The following is a 14089-nucleotide window of genomic DNA, read 5'->3' on the forward strand; positions in this document are numbered from 1 at the left end:
GAAGTTTCCCATACTTCCCCTTCCCAAAGGATCCTCTGATGTTGAGCAGCAGAGCAGACAGCATGCAGCCTCCTAGCCCATGCTGTTAAGACAACAGATGTTAGAAGGACCACTAAGTTAACTTTATTTTTATTATTTCATAAATAAAGACTAGCCATTTTTTAAACCCATATGGGTTGTATTAATTTTCAGGCATGAAAGTTGTAGCAGATTTTCCTGTGGGTGGACTAACCTGCTCATATTCTCCCACTTCCTTCCATTTACTTCTTGAAGGCTTACTGTAGAGAAGTATAAAGTCAGTGCCATGAAAGCTGAGAATGGTTTAAAATTACTCCCTCCTTAGGGCACTGATTCCAATCTTCTGCCTCTTCATGTCCTAGGCTATTTACAAAAAAACCCAAACAACAAAACTGTTGCTATCCTCAAGACATCTTTGAGAAGTTCCTTCACAATTCCCGTGCTTAAAGCAAAAGTCTGCTTCATGGAGACCTGGAAAACTAAGAGGAGAAAAAGTGAACCCTACACATCCTGCTCCTTGTTTTACTGCAAAGTAAAGTCTGATAATTTTGCTTTGTGACAGCCTCACTGTACTTACCAGTTTGCACTGCTTCTCTTCAATCTTCTCAGATAGGGAGAAAGAGGAGGGGTGACAGGAGAAGGAATGAGACAAAGCTATCCAGAATGGTCACCAGAACCTTTCTTGACCTTATAAAGCTTCCTCTCTCTATGGGGAAAACCTTCTATTTATGAGGTGAACATAGTAGAAGGTATCTGAAGAGGGAGGACCCCACCCCTTTGATGCAGTTTAAAGGAAACACATTCTGCAAGGATTACTTTTGTTCTGTAGAAGGGATCCATGAGTGCATCAATTGACCTTACAGATGCTTCTTAAAACCCCTCTTCATTAAATCAAGGGTAACCTAGAAATAATTACTCACATCTTCTAAGAGGGATATAGGAAAATGAAGTTGCTTATGAGTCAGCAAGTCTCTTCAGTGTCTGTTCATATCTGGGCTGCTTTCTCTCTCTCTCATCTATCTAATAACTGGTTACACAAAAGAAAGTAAGAAAGCTGTGCAGCCACAGAGGGTCCAATTAATTTACCAGAAATGGTATAGTCTGAACATGTCTCCCTTGTCCTGCTTCTCCTCCATATGCTTAATACAAAGTTAGAACAACAGCTTACCAAAAAACTTTGTGCTAAAAAGATGTTTACAACTAAGAGTTGTACCTGATTTATGTCTCACTGCACCTCAGAAGTACATAATTTTCAAAGACTCCCAGTGTTACATAAAACACAATATAACGTTAGCAATTCCGCAGACTTCCAAACCATTAAATGCAATTACAAACTGAATAAAAAATAATCCATGAGCTCACAATAATGCAACATTATTCCATTTATATGTAAAAACACACTGGTGGAACAGTTAACATTGTATTTCTTAGTGAAGGATGAGCATAGCATAAATCCCCTATGTATAAATAAACACTTACAGGCTAAGACAAATAGCTATCTAACTTTAAAGTTCCAGTGTTACAGAACAAATCAACAAGCCAGTGTTGACACCCTTCAAGTCTAAGAAAACAGAAAATTAATTTTTAATTTTTCCATAACAACTTTTTAAAGTTTTATAATACAAGCGTTAAGTCTGCTCTATTAACCAAGCAAATTCTGTGTCTGACTTATCAAGCAAAGACTAGTGTATTTAAATACCAAGAAAATGCTGTTAGACACAAATCCCCCTTTCCCTCTCCAATTAGCATAATTTGGATTCAAAACTGTTGCATGAGAAATTCCAAAAATAGAGTTTGATGTTTTGTTTAGGAGAACCTCTAGTAGAGCCCAGGTGTAGCTGAGCCTCTAAACCACAGAAAAATTAATTCCTATTCACTTTAATCAATCCCTCTCCCAATTTTATACCAAGAAGGGACATTCACTTTACAAGAGCTTTCACCTATATCTCTGCTTCATGAGAACAGCAATAAACTTTCAAGGAGCATTTTCTCAGGCAGTCATTTTATGCTCTGTTATGGGAAATCAAAGGTCATCTTCAGCTAACACAAAACCTGTTATTCGATGCAAAATCCACCACCTTAAATAGCCTCATTTGTTGCTCCAATTACACAAGACAGCTTGTAGTCAGCACAGTTCTGTTGAACAAGTCATGTTTACCTGCAAAAATGCCTGCAGAGTGGTATGAAAGTGCTCAGAAAACACAAGAATATGTTGCTTAGTTTTGAAAAGGCTTCCAGGAGCTCACCACCAAAAGCTCAAGTTAGTTTAGCTAACCAGCTGTGACACTAGATGAAACAGCACTCAGTATTTCAAAGACAGCAAATATTCCTGGCCTTCATCCTTTTATAATACATAAATTTATAAGCAGACCAATACAACCAACTCTGTAGCTCCAAATTCAACTGAACTTTAAGCGTACAAAACATTAACCATTGACTTGAGGACAACTTCAGCACAGAAGGAAATGTTTTGGTGAAGCTGAAAACACATTCAAGAACTCTGTTATAAAAATTAAACCAGGCAAAGATCTGCAAGACCAACTGATACAGCTGGAAAAGAGCTAACTTTTGGGGCACAGCCCTTCTTCAGATTTAGGGGAAGGGATATTAAAAAAGTATCCTATGTCTTCAAATAGTAGACAAAACATCAAAAAAACCACCTTTCTGATGGCAGCCTGAATGACCTACATTACCAAACACCACAGCAACAACACTGTCAGCACATAACAGCATCTGACAGCGCCAAGCTCATCTCTTGTGTAGTACTGAGCTGTCAAGCACCACTTCCAAAAAACCTGTGGTATTGGTCTCCACAATCTCAACTGATGTATTTCAACCAAGACACAGTACTAAAGTTTTTAAGAGAACAAGAGACTGGGACAAAAATCAGTGAATGCATAAACAGAGGAAGACTATAAACCTTGTCCTGTCACCAAGACATGGAAAACAAAGTGTAGTAAACTTAAAGCGGTAGTAGAGAAGTTCAAGTACCCTGAAATGAAAGCATAGTAAGAATTTTTAAATTGAAGATGGCAGTTTCACAGCTCCTTCTGAATAGGTTAAATATCTCCAAGGAATGACTTAAACCTAGTCAATTCTACCTTGGGGTAGGACAGGCTTCCTTTTAACCCTCAAATTTTGAAGGATGCCAGTCATGAAACAAAGCCTGATCACTGTCCTTCAAATTTCTACTTAAAACCCTTCTTAAAGAAATTCTATATCAAAATCTGAATAATTCAGTTACTGGTGTTTCCAGAACCTCCATGATCATGACTACCTCTAACATCTCACTGTATCATTTGGCTCCCCCACCTTTCTCTTATCGTAAGGCCTCAAGTTTCAGTAACACCTTTTACTCCTCCTCTTGGAGGATGCATAGTCGACCAGGAACAGTCGGTAGCAATTTCAATGCTAATCAATAATGTGTTACTTGGACTAAAAGCCTTAGTTGCATTCTGTTTTCACTAGCAGTTCAGCTGCTCTTCAAGTACATGGAAGTTTGCTCTACTACGACATAGAACCATTTTGCTGGAGCTGTTTGTAAAGTGTCTGCAGGACAAGCAGAAAAACAATCACAACCATGTGTGCTTACAACCTGGTCCAGCCAGCCTTTACAGATTTAGTTAAAAAGCAAGTAAATCTGAATCACAACATAAAGGCTATTAATCCTGGAAATACAGTTCCAATATTTCTCTACATTAAGCCTTTCACAGAAAGAGTTATCACATATTGCTGTGAAAAAAAAAAAAACTAAAAAAAAAAAAAAATCAAACCATGTGAAACCATTCCAGCATGTAATCTGAATGGAGACTGACTAGAAACTTTAAACATTTTTTTAAAGGGATAATTAGTGAATAAAAATATAATCTGGAAAACATCTTTGTGCCACAGTTAAACAATTACTTAGAATTTCTTAAGAAGTTTCACATCCATCTCAAGAGTAATTCCAGCCCACTAATGGAAGCACAGGCATTTAACACTCCACTTCTGTTATTCTGACCCCTTGTCAGAATAAAGTCCTGAGGAAAAATGTGCTTGCTATGAGAACGGACTTTTTTGTTTTGTTTTTTTTTCTTTAAGTTTGACCCTTCCATATGAAAACCTGAAGAACATCAGCTTTATGCCTGACAAAGTAACTTCTGCAGTTTTTCATATTCAAATTATTGATCCCAGGGGAAAAGGCCTGCAGGAAACATCACAGCTATCATAAGCTGTTTGGATATATTCTTAAATATGTTCTTCACCTTCTGAAAATAAGAAAGGGAAGGAGGGTGGGGGGAAGAAGTCATAGGTACAATATCTACCATTTTTCTTACTACTTCCTTTTTCCAGTCTGCTGCTGAGCAAAAAAAACCTTGCACAAATAAGTTTTTAGCTAAGTACACAAGCAGAGCAGTGGACCTATACATTAAGAGCTGTCAAGGATGTCAAAATAAACTAAATGAAGCTCATATAATTATTTATGGTCATTTTAGGCGTAACTTATAACAAAGTAGTTGATAAACGCTCAGCCATGCAATGTTGTTCCTCTTGGTTCACTGTAGCCCATGATGTTCTACTTCAAACAAGCTTATGTGTATTTTGGGAGAAGATCCCAAGCCACTCCCAACCCAGGTCTCGCAGAACAAAAAACACACTCAAACAACTAACATTTTATATAAACCAACTACACAAGATCCAGCTCGATTTTCAGAATCTTTCTTTCAGTAGCACTGTCATCCCCACCCTTCCTTTACTTCATCGTTGCTGCCATGAAAACCTTAGGTACTAACATACTCTGACACTACAGCAACCATCTCCAATGCACTCACCCAAGAAAGCTTCAGGTCTCATCAAAACCTACTGCTAATTGTGCCCAATTCCACTAGAATTAACTTACTGACAAGATGGAGGGATGGGGAAAATTTTCCTTTCCAATAACTTCGTGTTTTATCAGCAGGAAGAAACAAAAAAATAAAACCCCCAAAACTAAAAACTAAAAAAAATACATAACATCTTAAAAAAAAAAACCTATCAAGGCTCAGTCATTGCTCAGTCATTTAGGTTGGTTCTGCATTAGGACACTACAATATGTGATGCGAATATAACTGGATAGGAGACCAATGTGATGTGTGGGTTTAACAAACTCATACAGAAAACTGTTAAGTGTATTATACATCTAAGTTGAAAGAACTGCAAGAGTTGAAGGGGTTACAGAAATTCACTGAAGCCGTACTTTCTGTGGAGTAGTCTTAAAAAACCAGAGTGAACGCATCATGGGCATAAGCAGGATATTGCTCACAGAACAGAGGAAAAACCACATGTTTATGTACCATAGTTATTCATTTCTTCAGTTTTCAAAATTTCATGTTTTTCTTAAGTAATACTGCACCAGAACAAGATACTTTCAGTGACTATGTGTGTTGTAAAGAAGCAACAGAATCTCTCCTTAATATCCTGATGCCCCAATTACAGCTCACTATCCTCCATTTGAAAGGCTGGCTCTGCTCCTGGATTTTTTTTTTTTCTCTCCTGTAAGAGAAATTAGATGAATTCTCCCATCCTCTTAGCAGATACCGCCCCTCCCTTGCCTATACAAAAACTTTTATAAACTCAAAAAAACCCCCACACTACAAAAAAATAAATCCTGTAAGTTCCTAACCTCTTACCAAATACCCTTTAAAAGTTCTTCTAAAATTTGGAACCATACAATGTCCCATGGTAACTAAGCAGGGGCACACTTCTTAAAGCAAGTACAGCCAGTCTTGCAATGTAAAAGCAAGCTGATGCTTGTAAAGGCAAGCTAATGCTCGACTACAGCACTGGAAGTTAGTTCACTGTTTGCACACACTAAGTACAAAACAGACAACAGTTTATACATACTCTGCTGCTGTCAGGATGTCTCATTCCAGCAGGGTTTGCTATATTGAGCTAGAACAGGGACACTCAGTCATGTCTTTACAAAAGTACCCATTGAAATGAGTGCACCAGTTCCACCTCTCTACTGCAAGCCAGTGGCAACCTCCACTTGTGAGAAGTGCAACAGCATTCACTACACAGCTACTCTCCAAGGCCAAGAATTAGTTTCTCTTGAAGAAACATGAGAAACATCACATTTCTGTAACCTTGGTGGAGTCCAGACAAAATTCTACTTTAGATCTAGATCAAGTACATCGCTTGAATAACCCTTATCAATGGTCCCTTCAGCTTTTTCTGCACCACCATTGCCAGCCAGTTTGCCAGCAAGAACATACATGTGGGTGTATGCTGTGCAATGAACTTTCTTCACATCACTTATGGACTGCCTCAACTGAATTTGAGCTGTTTGTAGACACCCATTTTGTTTCAACAGAATGAAAGAGAATATTTAATGGCACAGAACCCACAAATAACCATTTTCAGTCTGTATTCCTTCAACTCCAAACCAGGTAAACATCTTCTCGTAGCAAATAAGCATCCTGTTCTAAGCAAAACATTACCACAAGTTATTTATTTTTTGACAGCATGTAGTACAGAGTTCTAAATCCTGCTGCAACTCCTCTGATATTACTACTGATAAAAATCCATAAAATTCAATAGCTTCTGTCCTAGGTAGTTCCCCCCCCCCCAAAAAAATACCCAAAGAATTTCCAGGGTTGTTTTCTTTTCTATTTTGTCCAAAAGCTTTGTCAAAAGCTTGCCTTTTTTCTTTTTTTCTTCTTCTTTTTTTTTTTTTTTTATAAGAAGAATGCCAACTCTTCATATGTTTAAAATAAAGCGTTGGACAATCCCCCTTCCCTGCACCCCTAACTATGCAAGATATAAATTACCCACCTCTCAAATGGAAGACTAACAAACCTCTTCCTGGAAAACCTGGCTGAGGAGTGTCAACAGGTGCCCATATGACATTGAAGCTCAAGTTTCTTGTCCATGATCCTCAGTGAAAGAATACATACAATCTTAGTTATTTCTAAAACAAACTTTCCAAACTAGGAGTAAAATTAAGCACACCATCTAAAAGAAGGGAGAAAATGTGCAGATGACTTAATTCAAAGCTGGACTGCATAACTGGAATTAGGATATTTCAAGTCATCCAGAGTGGAGCAGCACTGGTTCTCACCCACATGTTTTTCTGTCACTCACAAAAAGAAGTTGTTCAATTCAATTTTCCCTAGGAAGAATATCATTATCCCTCCAAACTGCAAAATTTCTATTCTAAAGACATTATTTGTAAAATTAATTTCTAACAAAGCAGAAAAAAATTTCCAATTTGTCCTAAAATAGCAATGAATTAGAACAAAGGAGAAAAAAATCTTACATGCTATATATTCAAGTGATACAATTTGTATATGATGCACCCTTGACTACTAGAATTCTTCCACTTTGAGATAACTGTATAGGAGTAAGCAAGAACAATCCTCACGGCAGTATGTACGTCCCCAAAACCTTGGGAGCCAGAACTACAGACAGGAAATGATAGAGCAATGTGCTGAACTGCTGCATTTTTTTGTTTGTTTGTTTGTTTTAAACTCTCAGACTATTAACCCAGCTTGTTAACATTTACAGGAACATTGGGCACAGAACTCGAAGGACCTTTCACGTCATCAACTCTTACTCCCTACTTCCTCATGCAATCATGTCATAGTCCCATTAAGTAATATATCCAATTTCACCTTCTTTGATCATCAAAACAGACTAAAGCAGTTATTAGGGGTGCCACATCATTCCCAATACTCCTGATTTACATCCTGATTTTTTTTTTTAATCCTACTCTCAATACTACCTATTGAAACTTCTTTCTTTCTACCCCATCTCCTCCTTTTTCCTTTATACCTATACATACTCCCAGAAAAACAATGGTCTGCAGCCAGGGCAAGTTTCTTAACTATAAACCATTTGATAGACTGTCATAGCAAATGAGGGAGGTTCCTGACAGCTCGAAGAAGGCAAATGGAACTCCTGTCCTCAAGAAGGGCACGTCTAGATAACTACAGGCTGGTTAGCCTTACCTCCATTCCTGACAAGGTGATGGAGCAAATAACCCTGGAAGCCATTTCTAAACATATGAGGACGAGAAGGTGATCAGAAGACATCATGGATGTATGAAGGGGAAATCACGCCTGATCATCCTAATAGACTTCTATGATGAAAGTACTAGCATGGTGGACAACGGGATGTCGTTTCTCTTCAGCAAGGCTTTCAAAACTGTCTCCCATGACAGCATCCTAACAGACAAATTGATAAAGTATGGACTAAATAAATGGACAGTGAGATGACCTGGACACCGTCTGGACTGTCAGGCTCAAAGGGTTGTGATCAGCCGCTTAAAGTCCAGCTGAAAGCCATCCACTGCAAATAAGCTACAACAAATAAAAGATTAGTAAGAACACCAATTTCTAAAGGAAAAAGAAGAAATTCTAAGTTACCTAAATTTTAGTGAGGTGTTTAATATGTCTCATCATCTCAACACTACTACATAGCTCACTGATAAAAATGTTACCTTTTTCTTACCAAACTATGCTGTTGCTATTGACCTGTGAGGACATTAGCTATAAAATACGGATGGGAGTGCAGGGTAGATGGCAGTGTCAAAAGCACAGCCAAACTAAGCATGGAGTTTCACTAGAAAAGCTTGCAAATAAATAAAGTCAAGATTGTAGTTGTCATCTCCCCACCTCTCCAAAGAGTTCAATGCAAAAAGACAGATACCTAACAGTGATAGCTTACAAAGGATAAATATATCGCTTTTCTAAGTATCAGAGGTATATAACAATGGGAAAATGCATTTTATGAGGTACAGGTGATTAGATTATTAAAACTACTCAACAAAAATTTAAAATAGGAAGATTTAACACACAAATAGCAAGGGAAACTTCCTCAAAGTTACATTTCAGTTTTGTCAGCAATAATCTCATCCAGTAGTAATGGAATTTTTGTGATATGGTATTTGGAAATCTAAAAATAGCACTTACCTCCCTGTCAGCGAAAAGAATTAAAACTATAAGGCACATTTGTGTTCAAAAGAAGAAAAGCTTTCTCACATCTTCTGAACCACAAGGGGCGTGCAGACAGCTATTCTAACTTGATAGCACTAACATTTCATAAATTGAGATGTTTTTAGTTCTATACTCTTTCATTTGTAGGAGTACCTCATAATTTAAGTGCAAATAAAAAAATTACAACCAAAACCATTACAAATATATGAAAATTAAGTTTACTGTTGGATAAAATCATAATTCTTAATAAAATTTGAAAGATTTCTAGAAGAAAAAAATTCCTCATTTTGAAAGGGATTACTGAAAATCCTACTTCTAGTGAAAGAGACAGTGCAGGTTTCCTTGTGTAATCCCTTAAGCACCATGTTACGCATTCTGACAAGAGAGGAACCATTTACAGTCTTACTGCAGCTTGTATTTAGTTCTTATTTAAAACTGAAGTGACAAATCAAAAAGCCACTATTTTGTACTTTTTTACTTTTGACTACACAGTTACATTTTTTTCCCCATTAAGCAGGGACATTAACAACAGTTCTCTGCTCATGTTATTGAGTTTGTTCTCAGCTGCATGAATAATCACTGCATAAGTTATTACCTCCTTTAATACATGTGAATATTTATTTTAAGAATTCTGCACATCCTCAATTCTGTCAGTTCCTGCTACTGCAACTTCATCTGGCAATCTCTCAACTGATTTTTAATTTTCCATCTTTTAACATCATAGAAGTACCCATGCCCTCGTTGGTTTTTTGTTGGGGTTTTTTGTTTGTTGTGTTTTTGGTTTTTTTAATTCTAGTCTGAAAAGCTATGTTGCATTTCAAGTTGCTATATTTAGGTTCATCACACAGGCAAGTGTAGATTTAGGATATAGAAGATCTAATTACACAGCACAGCATTGAACACCTCACCTCATATGTGGTAGGTAAGAGAAAAAAGAAGCAGCAGGTTGTTTTGAGGCAGGTTGTGTGCTTCTGTGGAAGGTGCCAGGAGATGAATCTGGTTTTATTAAATGGATCACTAGCAGGCCTTATGTAAGAAGCAAGGCCATACACACTAACGGAAGACTGAATGAGGACATGTTTTTAATTCAGGAAGAACAACTGCTTTAGGTTGAGCTGAAATTGTGTAACAACTTTTTTTTTGGTCCTAACTGAGCAATTGAAACTAAAACTAGTTCAAAAACCATTTAGTATTTCAATGTAACAATGACTTTATGTGGATGGTGCTTACCTAAATTGTATGATATACATCAAAAAAATGTACACAAAACCAGACAGACGTCAAATATACTGCATATCTGGAATTAAGCTGCACAAAGGATACTCATTTCCTATTAATTTTTCGATACCTTATGCTAGGAGACAGGAAGATTTTACTTGACTCGCCAGATGTTCTCTGAAGGAGAGAGTCATCAAGAACAAACATCTGCACCTAAGATTCCATTTTGGGAGAACGTTTAGTTCCATTTTTAACCAAAACCCCAGTATATGCTCATTTCTTATATTTGTCTTTATTCTCTACCTATCTGGTTGTCCGTGGTTTCAGCCCAGCCAGTAACAAAGCACCACGAAGCTACTCGCTCACTCCTCTGCCCTGGCCACAGTGGGATGAGGAGAAAATATAAAAGGCAGGCTCGTGGGTCAAGACAAAGACTGGGAAGGATCACTCACCACTTATGGTCACGGGCAAAAGACAGGCTCAACTTGGGGAAAAAACAAAATCAGTGTAAATTACTACCAACCAAATCAAAACAAGGATAATGAGAAGTAAATCCCAGATCTTAGAACACCTTCCCCCCACCCCTCCCTCCTTCCCAGCTCAACTCCACTCCCAGTTCTCTCCACCTCCTCCCCCCAGTGGCGCAGGGGGACAGGGAATGGGGGTTGGGGTCAGTTCATCACACCTCACACCTTCCTGCTCCACCCTGGGGTCCCTCCCATGGGAGACAGTCCTCCATGAACTTCTCCAACATGAGTCCTTCCTGCAGGCTGCAGTTCCTCACAAACTTCCCTGGCATGGGTCCTTTCCATGGGCTGATCTTCAGTCACAGCCTGCTCCAGGGCGGGCTTCCCCAGGAAGCGGCGGCCATCTTGGGGGGCATCCATCCCCCTGCTCCGGCGTGGACTCCTCTCTCCCCGGGCTGCAGGTGGGCATCTGCTCCCCCGCTCCCCTCCATGGGCTGGGGGGGGGACAGCCTGCCGTATCCCCACAGGCTGCAGGGGCATCCCCTCCTCCCTGCCTTCCTCACTGACCTCGGTATCCGCAGAAGAGTTCCTCTCACATTCCAATCCCCTCACTCACTGCAGGTTCCCCTTCTTAAATCCGTTCTCCCACAGGCGCTACCACCATCACTGATGGGCTCAGCCTGGGCCAGAGGTGGGTCCGACTTGGAGCCGGGGAAGCTTCTAGCAGCTTCTCACAGGAGCCACCCCTGCGGCATCCTCCCCCACTACCAAAAAAACCACACCACACAAACCCATAACACTGGTATAGTTCTTTGGTATAGCTTTTTGCTTCCTTACTATTTCTTGATTCTGGTAACGAATACTTATTTGCACTACAGGATCAAGAACGAAGGACCAAGTCTAAAGAAGAGTCACCTACATCACACAGATGCTATACCTGTTTTAAATTCAGAGGGTGACAAAATGCAGGAAGCATTGTTTTTAATCCCAACAGTGCCAACAGATAAAGTTTAACTGTATTTACCAAAGGAAACCAGTCTTTCATTCCTCCGGGCATACTGTGAACACACTCATGTTCAAAGATAACTTCATATATAGACAGGCGTACTGTGCTCTCTATCTGGCTTTCAAATTACAGTATTTTAGCAGGTTGCCCACCAAGCCCCTACTGGTTCACATTCCAAAAACTCTCTATGCTCATATCCATGGCCTTAATTACAAGGTAGTAAAAAACCAAGTTACCCATAGACTTCAAAGCAGTGATACAGGTTAATATAGGATAACTGTCCTGAGTAATGATTTAACTAACAACCTAATCAACTAATGCTTTCAACAGCACGCAAACAATCCTTCTTTACATGAAGATTTTGCTATGAAATCAAAGCGAAAAGGCAATGTTCTGGATGACTGTGGTATACCACTGACTAACAAATTTACATGTAATATAACCTCAAACAAGACACTACAATAAAGACCATTCCAAGTAGTCTCCTCCCTACTGCAAAATCTTCAAACATCGCAAGAGCCCCCACATTATGATGCAAATTTAAGAGTACTAAAACCAGGTGGCAAAAGCGAGAGCATTTTTAGTGACATCTGTTCTCCATTGCTAAAAGTGGCACCCAGAAAAAAGATAAAAGTTCTTCAAAACTTGAAATAAGAAAATACCGTTATTTATTGCAAAATCGAGTTCTGATGATTAAAACTTCCCATTTGAATGTAGAACTTCATCTTTATTCAAATGTATTATATCTTTTATCCTGGCTATTTCTCCAATTTGTCAAATTTCTTTTAAATCTTAATCCCCTCATCCAATGTGCTTGTAATTCTTTTTGTATTGGTGCTACTGGCAGATTAAATAGGCACATAAAGTCTGTCATCATGGTCATTAATGGAAATAGCGTAATACCACAGGGCAAGTCAGACCTCTGTGGGACTCCATTTGACACATCCTTCTCTTTTGATAATATTTTAAGCATTTTTTAAAACAGGTTTCCTTAGTTTGCTTATCAGTGAATACTGTCAAATCCCTGCTATAGGCAAGCCGTGGTATACAGCTTTTCTACCCTCTATAAAGGCCTCTTGCCATACCATGGAAAAAGGTTACCTTTTCAAAACCCTGGGCAAATTTTTGCCTTCTATCAGTACTTCAATGACACAGCTAAAAAGTACAATTAGGACACTCCCACACACATGCCCAAATTGAAAATAATAGTCTCATTGTGACTCAGATTCACAGTACCAAACTCTTCAAGTCCCAAATGGAAACTCAGAAGAAGTTTCATCACACATCATTGTTTTAGAAGCCGCAGAAAAAAAAACCACAGCCACCCTTATCTTCCCATCAGCCTGACCCAACCACCAGGCATTTATTTTTCCAATATTCTCCACAAGTACTTGCCTTCCTGACAAACGCTCTCAGCACTCAAAATCATTTTAAAGTTGTTTTCCTTAAAAGAGAACTTCTTCGACATTTAGAGTTCGCTTCAAGCAAACATGATTTTTTCCAGAACAGCCACTCTAAAGTTAGTGTGGAAAGATGAGAGCACATCAGCTATCAAGCTTTTAACTGAAATTGCCATTTGATTCAAACAGGAAAGAGCAACTACCTCCAGAGCAGATTCGTATTGACTAAGTACCGATATACTTTAGATATACACTTGTAAAAAGGTATTTTGTGGACAGATATGAAGTACATCTCAGTAAGAAGAAATAAAAAAATGGATACATAAGCAAAATCACCAACGCAGAGTAAGGGCAAAAGGCAGCAGGCCTGATAATGAACATACAATCCCTTGCTCAGCCAGGAATATACTACACATACTACAGTTATGATTCCAGAATTCACATTACAAATGGTGAATGGACGCACAAAACACTACAGAACAGAAGATATCTTCATTCTGAGCTCTACATCACAACTTGAGCCCACAGCACAAGTGAATTTATAAAGCTTAATACGTGGTTAAAGATCAAATGTATCAAAAAACAAAACCTGCTATTTTTAAAAATCAGGTCAATGGGGTTGGGTTTTGTTGTTTTGTTGTCATTTTTCTGTGGGTTTTTTGGTTGGGTTGTTTTTTTGTGGTTTTTGGGGGTTTGTTTTTTTTTTAATTTTTTTTTCATTTTTAAACACCACTGATAGAAGACACAACGTCCAACAGAGCAGAGGGATATTTCCAGCTCCAGCACAAGCCACCTGTGGCCCCAGCCAAGTGAAAATGTATGTCACCTTCCCCGCTACCACCTGGGGAGACTCCTTCCCCCATAAACCACCCATCCACATTTCCTTGCACATTGTCCCTCTGATTCACCATTAATACTATTTGCGTCTGCTCCTAATCTGTTCTTCTGACAGCTGCATCACACACTGTGCTGAGTCATTTTAAGCATTAATTATATCCCATGCATATTTAACAACTGCATATAAAT

General features: G+C 38.7%; 1 protein-coding gene across 2 annotated transcripts in view; it reads right to left on the reverse strand.

Moving 5' to 3' along the window:
* The window catches only part of PTK2 (protein tyrosine kinase 2), a 227748-nt gene that overhangs the window by 170555 nt on the left and 43104 nt on the right, over window positions 1–14089 (reverse strand). The gene's annotated exons all lie outside the window — the stretch shown is intronic.

This window comes from Harpia harpyja, chromosome 5, assembly GCF_026419915.1.
Source record: "Harpia harpyja isolate bHarHar1 chromosome 5, bHarHar1 primary haplotype, whole genome shotgun sequence".
NCBI classification, from domain to species: Eukaryota; Metazoa; Chordata; class Aves; order Accipitriformes; family Accipitridae; genus Harpia; species Harpia harpyja.